At 48.0% G+C, this 12,634-nt stretch overlaps 2 protein-coding genes and 1 long non-coding RNA gene across 3 annotated transcripts in view; 2 read left to right on the top strand and 1 right to left on the bottom strand.

Annotated features, from left to right (window-relative positions):
- The window catches only part of LOC110013959 (gastrula zinc finger protein XlCGF57.1-like), a 317,596-nt gene that overhangs the window by 170,386 nt on the left and 134,576 nt on the right, over nucleotides 1-12,634 (bottom strand). The gene's annotated exons all lie outside the window — the stretch shown is intronic.
- Nucleotides 1-12,634, top strand: part of LOC101172629 (zinc finger protein 436-like) — a 1,005,429-nt gene that overhangs the window by 924,845 nt on the left and 67,950 nt on the right. The window lies entirely within an intron of this gene.
- LOC110013881 lies at nucleotides 10,530-11,343 on the top strand. The gene is made up of 2 exons (XR_002289023.2): nucleotides 10,530-10,750; nucleotides 10,822-11,343. It is a non-coding gene; the product is annotated as an uncharacterized LOC110013881 (long non-coding RNA).

The raw sequence follows: 12,634 nt of genomic DNA, 5'->3' as shown, positions 1-12,634 counted from the left end.
GGACATCAGCTAAAAGAAAACTCCGTCATGGTGGCAAACATCTCCAGACTCATGGAAATGAATGCAGCTGAAATCAAAGAATGCAAGGGGAAGATTAAAGAGATGGAAAAAGAAGTTACACAACTTGTTAAAGAAAACAGGGAGCTAAAAGAAAAAGTAACTGAAATGGAAAGATACAATTCATTCATCCATCTTCTTGACCGTTTATTCCCTTTCGGGGTCACGGGGTTGCCGGAGCCTATCCCGGCCACTTGGGCGTAGGCAAGGGATGCCCTGGACTGGTCGCCAGTCTGTCACATCTTCAACCACACATCCATTCACTCTCACACTCACAACTATGGACAATTTAGAATTGCCAATCAACCTATGAAGCATGTTTTTGGAGAGTGGGAGGAAGCCGGAGATCCCGGCGAAAACCCACGCATGCACGGGGAAAACATGCAAACTCCACACAGAAAGGTCCCCCATTGATGTTGTGTTTTTCACGTCCCTCAGCCGGGACTTGAACCGGGGGCCTTCTTGCTGTGAGGCTAGAGCGCTAACCACTGCGCCACCGTGCAGCCCTAGGAAACAGTGTGGTCAGAAAGATACAAATGGCGATGGAATCTAAAAATTCAAGGATTAAAAGAAAGAGACGACGAGAACATCCGAGATGCCAATCACTCCGGATTGGAAAGATAAGATGGACATGGTGGTGGATTCAGTTCATCGTTTGGGGAGAAAGGAGGAGAGCAGACACCAACAGGTCATCATATAATTTGTTATGAGGCACCACAGACGCCATCTGGAGAAAAACCAAGAATTGTTCGACCTGTAAGAATCTGGGAATCGTCTTCACGGAGGATTTCTCCAAAGCTGATAGAGAAGCTTGAGCAGCGGCCTGGCCGAAGATGGAAGAAGCCCGAGACGCAGGGAAACACGTGTACAACAGAAGATTGGTGGGCTACATCAACGGGATCAGGGTTCGTGTGGACTGAGCTGGTTCAATAAAACAATTCAAAGAAGGAATAGCATGGGGGAAAAAAAGGTTTTATTTTTCAAAAACAGTTGAGTTTATTAATAAATATTTTTTCTTCATCTGTATTTTTCATGATAGTTAATGCTAATTCATATCTACTGTAATGGTTATGACAAAATTTATCCCGGGGTTAAAATCTCGGTCCTCAAAGATTATACAGTTTTAGGGGCATATTCAACACTTCTAGTTCCAGCTTCTTTAGCTTTATCCATTTGTGTTATTCGTATTTTGTTGTTTTTGATGTCTTTGTCACAGTCATTGTGTTTTTATGTTACACTAAATGCTAGAGGTCTGAGAAATTCTGTTAAAAGAAAATCTGTGTTTTTGTTTTGTAAGAATCAAAGAGCTAAATGTTTCCTTCTGCAGGAAACTCATTCCAGTGAAAGTGATAAAAAATCCTGGTCTAATCTGTGAGGCGATAAAATCTATTTTAGTCATGGCAGTAACAGGTCAGCAGGGGTCGCTATACTACTGAATAATTTCCCAGGGAAATCGTCAACAGAATAAGGATGATTCAGGTCAGTGGATTATTTGCGTTTTTCATCTTGATGGATGTTTTTTGGCTCTGGGTAATGTTTATGGTTATAATTCTAATGCTCAAAATAAATTAATGTTCTCCCAGCTGATTGAAACATTTAAAGACCTTGGACAGAGATATCCTATTCAAATACGAATAATCGGAGGTGATTTAAACATGGTGGAAGATGATTGGCTGGACAGATCTCCATCTGCATTTCTGAATCACCATCATAATCCAATACTCCTTAAATTCTGCACAGAGCTGCATCTAATAGATGTATTGCATAGAGATAACCCTGATGCTCAAGCCTTTACCTGGTTTAAACCAGATGGTACAGCCAAATCTAGACTAGACTTTTGGCTAATCTCAGATAATCATCAGAGTTCCATCCTGAAGGTAAACATTTCAGATGCTCCGTTAACGGATCACAGTGTGGTCAGACTTTCCATCCAATCTCAGAATTCTCAGTCTAGAAACAAAGGCTAATGGAAATTTTACTCCAATCTTCTTGATGATGAAAAGTACTGTCAAAAAATTATTTATACAATTAATAAAATTAATTGGGAGGCTCACTTCACATCTTATAGAGATAGATGGGAGTTTTTTAAATAGAGGTACGCAGATGAATAAGCAGTATAAACTAAAGGAAGAAGAAATTATCAAAGAAATAAACTCAATATGTCACAATTTGGATCGGAACTCACATATTTGCCAATAGAATGAAAACTGGGATGTCCCAGATTATTTCTGACACAGTCCGGCTTTCTGAAAGGCCGATCCATTCGAAGGATTCATTCTTTTTAGCTGTAGTATACATCACGTTTCCTTCTAAAGGTCTCGTTTTATTCTTCTCCCATGGGCCCACCATCCATAGGAGAGCTCAAAAGGGGCCGGTGCATTGTGGTTTGGGTGGCGGTCGAGGGCAGGTGCCTCGCCAACCCAGACCCCGGTTATGGAACTTGGCTTTTGGGACATGGAACGTCACCTTTCTGGGAGGGAAGGAGCCCGAGCTGGTACGAGAGGTTGAGAGATACCGTCTAGATATAGTCAGGCTCACCTCCACACATAGCCTGGGCTCTGAAACTCAGTCCTTAGAGAGGGGTTGGACTCTCTACCACTCTGGAGTTGTGTGGGCTTACTCGTGAGCCCCCAGCTCTGCCGCCAAGTGTTGGAGTTCACCCCGGTGGACGAGAGGGTCATGTCCCTCCGCCTCCGGGTGGGGGACAGGTCTCTAACTGTGGTTTCGGCTTATGGGCCGAACAGCAGTTCGGAGTACCAGGCCTTCTTGGTGTCTCTCGAAAGGGTACTGGAAAGTGCCCCAATGGGGGACTCCATTGTCCTCCTGGGGGACTTCAATGCCCATGTGGGTAATGACAGTGGCACCTGGAGAGGCGTGATTGGTAGGAATGCCCCCCCTGATATGAACCCGAGTGGTGTTTTGTTATTGGACTTCTGTGCTTGTCATAGTTTGTCCATAACAAACACCATGTTCGAGCACAAGGGTGTCCATCAATACACCTGGCATCAGGACAACCTAGGCAGGTGGTCAATGATCGACTTTGTAGTTGTTTCAGGCGACATTCGGCCTTGTGTCTTGGACACTCGGGTGAAGAGAGGGGCGGAGCTGTCCACCAATCACTACCTGGTGGTGAGTTGGATTCGCTGGCGGGGAAGGAGGTAGGAAAGACTTGGAAGACCCAAAGTAGTGTGAAGGTCTTCTGGGAACGTCTGGCTGAGCCCTCCGTTAGGGAAGTCTTTAACTTCCACATCCGAGAGAACTTCAAACAGGTACCGAGGGAGGTTGGGGACATTGAGTCCGAGTGGACCATGTTTTCCACTTCCATTGTCTCTGCTGCTGCTCGGAGCTGTGGTTGCAAAGTCTCTGGTGCCTGTCGCGTCGGCAACCCCGAACCCGGTGGTGGACACCGGAAGTAAGGGATGCCGTCAAGCTGAAGAAAGAATCCTACCAGGCCTGGCTGGCTTGCGGGACTCCAGATGCAGCTGAAAGGTATCGGCAGTCTAAGCGAGCTGCGGCCCGGACTGTTGCGGAGTTCGGTGAGGCCATGGAGAAGGACTATCGGTTGGCCTCGAAGAAATTCTGGAAAACCATCTGACGCCTCAGGAGGGGAAAGCAGTTCTCCACAGGCACCGTCTTCAGTGCAGGTGGGGGTCTGTTGACTTCGACTGGGGACATTGTCGGGCGGTGGAAGGAATACTTCGAGGATCTCCTCAATCCCACTGACACGCCTTCTTTTGAAGAAGCAGAGAGCGAGGGCGTTAGGGTGGGACTGTCCATTACCCGGGCTGAAGTCACTGTGGTAGTCAACGAGCTCCTCGGTGGCAAGGCCCCGGGAGTGGATGAAGTCCGCCCTGAGCACCTCAAGTCTCTGGATGCTGTGGGAGTGTCTTGGCTGACACGTCTCTGCAGTGTCGCGTGGAGGTCGGGAACTGTACCACTGGACTGGCAGACAGGGGTGGTGGTTCCCCTCTTTAAGAAGGGGGACCGGAGGGTGTGTTCCAACTACAGGGGAATTACACTCCTCAGCCTCCCTGGGAAAGTCTATGCCAGGGTACTGGAGAGGAGAGTCTGTCCGATATTCGAACCTCGGATTCAGGAACAACAATGCGGTTTCCGTCCTGTTCGTGAAACAGTGGACCACCTCTATACCCTATCTAGGGTACTGGAGGGATTGTGGGAGTTCGCTTACCCAGTCCATATGTATTTTGTGGATTTGGAGAAGGCGTTCGACCCCGTCCCCCGTGGTGTCCTGTGGGGGGTGCTCTGGGAGTATGGGGTCCGTGGAGCCTTACTGAGGGCTGTCCGGTCTATGTATGACCGGAGTAGGAGCTTAGTTCGCATAGCCGGCAGTAAGTCAGACCTGTTCCTGGTCCACGTTGGACTTCGGCAGGGCTGCCCTTTATCACCCGCTGTTCATAATTTTTATGGACAGAATTTCTAGGCGCAGCCAGGGGCCGGAGGGGATCTGGTTTGGGGACCACAGGACTTCCTCTCTGCTTTTTGCAGATGATGTTGTCCTGTTAGCTTCATCGAGCCAGGACCTCCAGCGGGAATTGGGGCGGTTTGCGCCCGAATGTGAAGCGGCTGGGATGAGGGTCAGCACCGCTAAATCCGAGGCCATGGTCCTTGACCGGAGAAAGGTAGTTTGCCATCTCTCGGTGGGTGAAGTCTCCCTGCCCCAGGTGGAGGAGTTTAAATATCTGGGGGTCTTGTTCACGAGTGAGGGAAGACCGGAGCGTGAGATTGACAGGCGGATTGGAGCAGCGTCCGTAGTTATGCGGTCGCTGTACCGATCCGTTGTGGTGAAGAGAGAACTGAGGGAAAAGCAAAGCTATCAATTTACCGGTTGATCTTCGTTCCAATACTCACCTATGGTCATGAGCTATTGGTCATGACCGAAAGAACGAGGTCCCGAATACAAGCGGCTGAAATGAGCTTCCTCCGTAGGGTGGCTGGGCGCTCCCTTAGAGATAGTGTGAGAAGCTCGGTCACCCGCGAAGAGCTCGGAGTAGAACCGCTTCTCCTCCACATCGAAAGGAGCCAGTTGAGGTGGCTCGGGCATCTAGTCCGCAGGCCTCCTGGGCGCCTCCCTGGAGAGGTGTTCCGGGCATGTCCCACAGGGCGGAGGCCCCGGGGAAGACCACAGGTCACGCTGGAGAGACTACATGTCTCGGCTGGCCTGGGAACGCCTCGGGGACCCCCCAGAGGAGCTGGAGGAAGTGGCTGGGGCGAGGGAAGTCTGGGCATCGACCCGGTTCCGGAAGTCTGGGCATCGACCCAGTTCCGGATAAGCGGAGGAAGATGGATGGATGGAAGATGAAGGCTTCATTTTGTTCCTTGATTTTTTAAAGTCTTTGACAGTCTGGAACATTAATTCATGTTTCAAACTTAAGATTTATTTGGCTTCTGACTCAACTTTCTGAATCTCATTAAAACACTTTATAGAGATATGAATGGTGTCATTTGATTGCCATGGGACTTCGCCGAGATTCTCCTTTAACAAAGGAGTTAAACAAGGCTGTCCCATCTCTTCATCATAGCAGCTGAAATGCTATCCATTTGGATAAAAAAAACTCAAAATTTGAGAAACTTAATGCTTTAGGTCAGCAAATACCAATTGTGGCAAGTGGTTGTGCCAGATAAAAGAAAAAGCAACAACGCCACCCCGAGTACAGGGTCCGGGGAACCCAAAGCGCTGCAACACAGGCTCGCAGATTATGGTTTAAAATGAGGCAAAGACGTGGTACCAGCTAAAGGTAATTTATTTACATAAAATGTGTTAAAAACAACTCAATCACACTGGGGAGGGAAAAAGGGAAGGAGACCCTTCGAGGGCCGAGGCTTACCAACAGAGAGCTGGGCCGACCCACGTGGAGATTGACAACCAAAAATAGAAAAAAAAAACCACTCTGTGTCATGCACACACTTGGAAAAAAACAAAAGAACAAACAAAATATAAAATAAATCTGAACAAGCCCCATTTGAGCCTCCACTGTGGTCGCCCGACACGCTCCGTCCCTGCACTCGGCCCTGAGAAAAGGTGTGTGTGTGTGTGGGGGGGGGGGGGGGGGGGGGGGGAGAGAAATATAAAAACAAGGGTTGGCAATATTGTTTGACAGAAGCCACACAAAAAAAAACTCAATCAATGCCCACCGTCACACAAACACACAGTCACAATAAAAACAGGTAAGAACAGGATAAAACCTTAAAAACAGATAGGAGCAGGATAAAACCAGCACAACACAGCAGCAGCCCTTGGGAAGGGTGCAACACCTCTCAGCAGGTCTCAAATCCAATGACCATGGAGAAAAATGAGGGCTTGACGCCGCTCCGTTGGCTCCCGCAAAGGCCGAGAATATGAAGGTCCGGGCTCGGAGTGCGGCCTGAAGTCCACTGGCAGGAGCTGGAGCACCGAGGCCTAGATCCGGCAGCCACTGGTTGAAGCAGCTGTGTGCTTAAAAAATCAGGAAAGCCAAACAAAAGCAGCAGTGTGCCTCTGCTGTCCCTGAGCAGTGAGGAGAAGCTCATCCACACCTTAAGCTCAATGGGGCGTAGAGGGGAGCTCCGGATGCAAGAGCTCTTTTCTTTTTTTTTCTTTTTTTTTAACAGGAAGCACATAGGATTAGCCACCAGGAAATGGGCGGGGTTTGAGAAATAAATTTGTGAAATTTGTGGTCCAACCGAGATATTTCTATTCTGGGCAGAGTTTTTTTTAGTAAAGATGGAATCTCTGTCAAGATTAATGTTACGACCCCGGGGTGTGGGAAGGAAAAGGGAATCAGCAATACAACAGATCCGTATTAACTGATTTATTCAGAGCAATAAGCTACAACTGGTTTTGTCACACAGATATCCTCCCACATGGGATCACCACGTGATGTAGACACTGTTGGCAATAATCAAAGAACATATGCCCGTAAAAAGAAGCATTCAGACATGGCAAGGATAAGTAGAAATCATTCTAATGTGTCAAGAACCGAAACGAAACACAAATAAGTGCACAGAACACAAATGGCGAGCTGAAGAGTCAGCCGCCCTGGTGCTTGGGCCACGTCAGCTTATGTGTCCGTGCCTCCAGCGCAGAGGGGCGGGGCCGACGCTGTAGATGGAGTGACAGGCCAACCAGGACGACGAGGCAATGACGTCCAACCTAGAAGAAAGGAGATGGGACCACCGCGTTCAATTAACATAACTAATAATCCAAAGCAAGAAGAAAGCTCATCCACTTCCCTAAATCTGCAATTAAAGATATAAATCAAATTAATTTTAAGTTCATTTGGAAATACAAAACTCATTATATTAGAAAAAGTGTGATGTTAACGGATTATGAGGAGGAAGGACTTAAAACTATTGATGTTGAATGTTTAGACGGGACGATTAAAATCAACTGGCTGAGATCCTTCTTAAAGAACGAAAAAGGTTTCTGGTATCAATTCCCTTCTAAAATATTAAGGGATGCACGGCTCAGCCTCGGCTTCTTTGGGAAAATACTTCTTCAGCATATTTATGTGACACACACGTTGTTTTCGACGTCGTTCCGGAGTAGCTACAACATAATCAGTCTCACTCAGCCGCTCAGTAATAGCGTAGGGACCACTGTAGTGAGCGGAAAAGGTCACTCCCGGAGAGGGAAGCAAGACCAGTACTTGTTCCCCAGCATGAAACTGCCGAGGCTCCGCTGACCAATCATAATTCGCTTTCATGGTTGATTGAGCAGCAGACAAAGATTTCCGTGCCAACTCATTGGCTCGGTGAAGACGTTTACGAAAGCAGCTAACAAAATCCAATACATTTTCAGGGGAAGGCGGTGCTAAAAACCGGTCCTTTAAAGACTTAAGGGGCCCACGGGGTGTGTGACCAAACACTAATTCCGCCGGACTAAACCCGAGGGATTCCTGATTAGCTTCACGGGCTGCAAATAACAGGAACGGGATGCCTTCATCCCAATCATTCTTCGTCTGAAGACAATATTTCCGCAACATGGACTTTAACGTCTGATGCCACCGTTCCAGAGCACCCTGAGACTCAGGATGGTAGGCGCTAGACACAACATGTTGGATGTTTAGCGTTCGAAGGACGTGTTGGAAAATTTTAGACAAAAAATTTGTTCCCTGGTCTGACTGGATTACACGGGGCATGCCAAAAATGGAAAAAAAAAACTTTGTTAATGACTTCACGATGGCACGGGTAGTTATGGTACGTAGCGGCACTGCTTCTGGGAAACGAGTGGCGGCACACATGATGGTGAGTAAATATTGATTCCCATTTTTGGTCCGAGGCAAAGGGCCGACACAGTCAACTATAACCCGTTCAAAAGGCTCCCCTACCACGGGAATCGGACGTAATGAAGCGGGGGGGATCTTTTGATTTGGTTTTCCAGTTAGTTGACAAATATGACAATTGCGACAATAGTTTGCTACATCGGCTTTAATGCCTGGCCAAAAGAAATGCTGCAAAATGCGCCGGTAGGTTTTTCGAACCCCAAGATGTCCCGACCACACACTTTCGTGGGCCATGGCTAAAATGGAGGGTCTATAAATAGCAGGAATTACCACTTGAAGAACCTGATCACTACTAGAAACTACTGAAGGCCACCTGCGCAACAGCAGATCATCCTCCATGAGATAAACCCCCTCCCCTTTTACCTGAGTAGCATCCATCGCCCTAGAAAAATATTGTCTTAGGGTCGGGTCAGCCTTTTGCTCCGCTCCAAGACGGGCACGATCCACAGGCAGAGGCACCTCCTCTACTGCGGACGCTCCAGACTCTGGAGTTTAAGCGGCTTCCTGAGTGTCAGCCTTCCTGTCGGGGTCATCTGCGAAAGCTGACATTAAGATGGAGTCAGACAGATTAATATCCTCACCCTTACGGGCCTGGGCACGGGTAATAACACAACTGGGAAAGATACTAAAAGGCTGTGTGACGTCAGTGGGGGGGGGGGGCCGTTGGCCACTTCCAGGGTAGGGGTCACCTTTCCTCCCGCGATGTCATTACCCATTAGAAACGTGACTCCTCCAACTGGAAGCTCCGGGCATACAGCCACAGGGAAAACCCCGCTGATTAATTCAGACTGCACATGTACTTTGTGTAAAACATAACCCATCTCAACTCCCCGTAAAATTGCATCATATCCACAGGTAGATTTATCAGAGAAGGGTAAGACAGAGGCCAGTATAACAGACTGTGAACAAGCCGTGTCACGTAAAATGTGCACGGGACAACAGTTATTTTTATCACCCACCAAAGACACCCAGCGATCAAAGACAAACGGCTTAAAACACTCCTCAACTCCATCTGACTTAATGTCAACTTTCACGACACCCACACCTTTAGGCGGCGACAGTTAAGGCTGTTCCTTATGTTTGAGTGCAGGGCAATCAGCAATGACGTGTCCCGGTTTGTGGCAGTAAAAGCAACACCTCTCCTCTTTCTGGAAAGCAGGAGCCGGACACGACCGATAACTGTTCACCGAAGTCGGGCTTACACCCTCAGAGGACACAGGAAAGGCAAATTTATGTGTCAAAACATACTCATCGGCTAACACAGCCGCAGAAGAAAGCGTTTTCACCTTCAGTTCGTTTAAATTCACAACAACACGTTCAGGTAGACACTTTTTAAACTCCTCCACCAAAATTAGTTCACGAAGAGAACAGGAAGCATGACAAGCGGCAATCCATTTATCAAATAAAAGCCCCTTTTCCCTCGCAAACTCCGTATGGGTACAAAGGGTTCCTTTTTTCTTCAAGCTTCAGGTGCCATTTCATATACTCTTAGTATGGCAGCTTTAACGCAGTCATACTTCAGGCTGTCTTCCAAAGAAAGAGCCAAAACAGCCTCCTGAGCTTTTCCATGCATCTTACACTGCAGTAGTAGAGCCCAAACTTCCGAAGGCCACTGCAGAGCAGATGCAATGCGCTCAAACACCCCAAAATAGGCATCCACCTCGGACTCACGGAAGATCGGTACTAGGTTAATGTACTTAATGATGTCAAACACGGCTGGATGTTGGGACAGGGGAGGAGCGGCCGGCGCGCCGCTGTGCTGATCCTCGGCTATCCCTGCGGATGGTCCCCCCTGCTGGGCAGACAGCTCCAGCTGACGGATGCGCACAGCTGTGTCGGCCTCAATCTCGAGCTTCCGGATCTGGAGCTGAAGGTCGCGCTGCGCCTGCTCGTGCTTCTCCCGAGCCTCCAGCTCGAGTCGAGCCAGGCGCACCTTGAGCCGCGCCCCCTCTCCGGAGCCAGCAGCACCATCCGGAGAAGAGGAATCATAACGGGGGAGCGTGAAGGGCGTCTTTACCTTCGGTTTGCACTCACCTGCTCCCCCAGCCGCATCAACCTTGGGCGTCACCAGAGCAGATCGCCCAGACAGCGTCACCAGATCCAACTCCTCCAGCCTGGTCACTATAAGGGACTTCAATTCCCGCTTTCGTATATGACCACCAAACGCGATGCCGAAGTGGGTGGCTATTTGTGGCTCCTTTTGTTTTGCATTATCAGCTGAAACGGCGATGGACTTGACTGATTTTGCTCACATTGAAGGCGTTTATTCAAGGCGACCTGATCTAATTTGCCTGCCTGGTCTGTATATAACAGACAGGGATCTGCTGCAGCTGCAGAGACCTCTCCTCAAAGACCGTCTGTGCTGATCTTCAACCACAAGTCCTCTCTGAACTCGTCGGTGGAAACTCAAAGTAAGTCCGGTTGTGTTTGTCAGACCTGTTAGTGCTGTGTGACTGAAACACTGTAAAATTGTTTTCTCCAGAGCAGTCATGAAGACCCTGTCCGCCTGCTTCCTGTTGGTGCTGCTGTCTGCTGTAGGACACACAGAGGCTCAGTTTCAGAGGCAAGTGGTCGGCGCCATGCAGCCTGCGCAGTGCCGGGAAAAAATGGCAGAAATCCACGAAGATTGCTTTCACTCTGACACCTTCATTGTGACTGATGAAGCTGGAAGGGCTAAGATCAATGCACTCTGTCAAGGTGTCGACGGAGACATGAAAACCTTCAGTAAAGACGTTTTTAAGATTGTTGATTGTACACGCAAAACCGAAAACCCATGTGTCTATGAAGGCGTAGTTAACACCAAGTCAAAGCTGAAACTAAAGTGTCAGAAGAATGTGCCTGTTAAGTTCTTGGGTGCAGCGAGAAATTAATCTGTACTTCATCTGCAGACACAGTTCATGTGTGACAGAAGCTTGATGGAAAAACTGAAATAAATGAAGCTCACAAACTTAATCTTTTCCCTTATTTCACTATCAAAGCTTTTCTTAATGTGTTGCTAATGGAATGAAGCCAAATAACAGGAGAACTTGATTGAAATGTGATTAAAAAAAAGACAAAGAAGCGCAAAAACATGAACATAATATGCTGCTTGATCAGGAGGAAGAGGAGGAGCTAAAGAGGAGCAGGAATGCTGGGAGTGGGACTGGAATTCAGACTGAATCCAACATTTAGGGACAAAAATGGTGTCTTCCAGAAATAAATTCATGTTTCAGAAACGGGAACATTCTTGAAAGTCTACCCGGCAACAACTGGGGTTTGGATGAGGAGAAGGAGAAATGTTCCCATTTAGAGGAAACCAGTTTCTACTCCATCCAGACTCTCAGCTCTTTTTAGCTCCTGGATCCACTTTGAAAATTGTTTTTCACATTAAAAGCACACATTTTAGGATTATCAGAGGTAAAAAACTAACAACTAACTCAGAATTTGTTCTTTTCCTGAGTTCCTGTATTCCTCTTTCGGAGTCCGCCTCCGCGTGATGCTGACTCGGCTCTTTGTCATCGGCGGCGGGATGGAGGACTTGCCCCTCCTCGATGGCAACGTCCACCAACTTTTCCTCGCTTCCCTCCAGCGGCGGCATGTCCTCGATCTCCTCCTCCTCTTCTCCCTCCTCTTCATCGTAGTCCTCGTACTCCTCCCCATCGTAGAAATCCTCACTTCCTTCCTCTTTGTCCTCTTCATCCAGCACATCCTCCTCCTCCTCTTCCAGCTCCTCGTCGTCCTCCAGCTCCCCCTCCTCGTCTTCGTCATCGGTGCTGTTGATGTTGATGATGGCGGAGTCCTCGTTGCTGGGGCAGCGGCGGGTGGAGCCTTCCCTGCTGACTCAGCGGGATTTGCAGCATCTGGAGCGGCAGCCCCATGGCGCTGGCCTGACCCGCCGCCGGCGCCTGCATCAGCATCTGCTGGAGTTTAGAATCACTTAGAATAATCATTTTGGTCATTTTTTGACTCATAAACTCATTTTTGTCCATAAAAAATAGAACATTTGAAAAGAATCAAATGATCTAATTCAAACATCAAAGTCAGAGACATAAAGTGTTCATATCTTCACCAATTCTTCCAGAAACATTTCCTACCACTGCTTCAAGTTGGAGCAGGAGCTGAACATTGTCGCCCCCCTGCTGGTGGAAACAGCTCATTACAAGCGTTGAGACTCAGAAAAGCTCTGATTGGTTCTTCTTGATCAACGATGTCAAATGTTCTGGATCACAAAAATCCCATTCAGATGATGTAAAAAACCCTCACCAGACATGAAAACAACCGCTATTCCTGCTGTTTCTGACCGTTTTCATGGTCTG

The sequence above is a fragment of the Oryzias latipes genome, chromosome 2, assembly GCF_002234675.1.
Source record: "Oryzias latipes chromosome 2, ASM223467v1".
Lineage (NCBI taxonomy): Eukaryota > Metazoa > Chordata > Actinopteri > Beloniformes > Adrianichthyidae > Oryzias > Oryzias latipes.
This window is presented reverse-complemented; position numbering and strand designations above follow the sequence as displayed.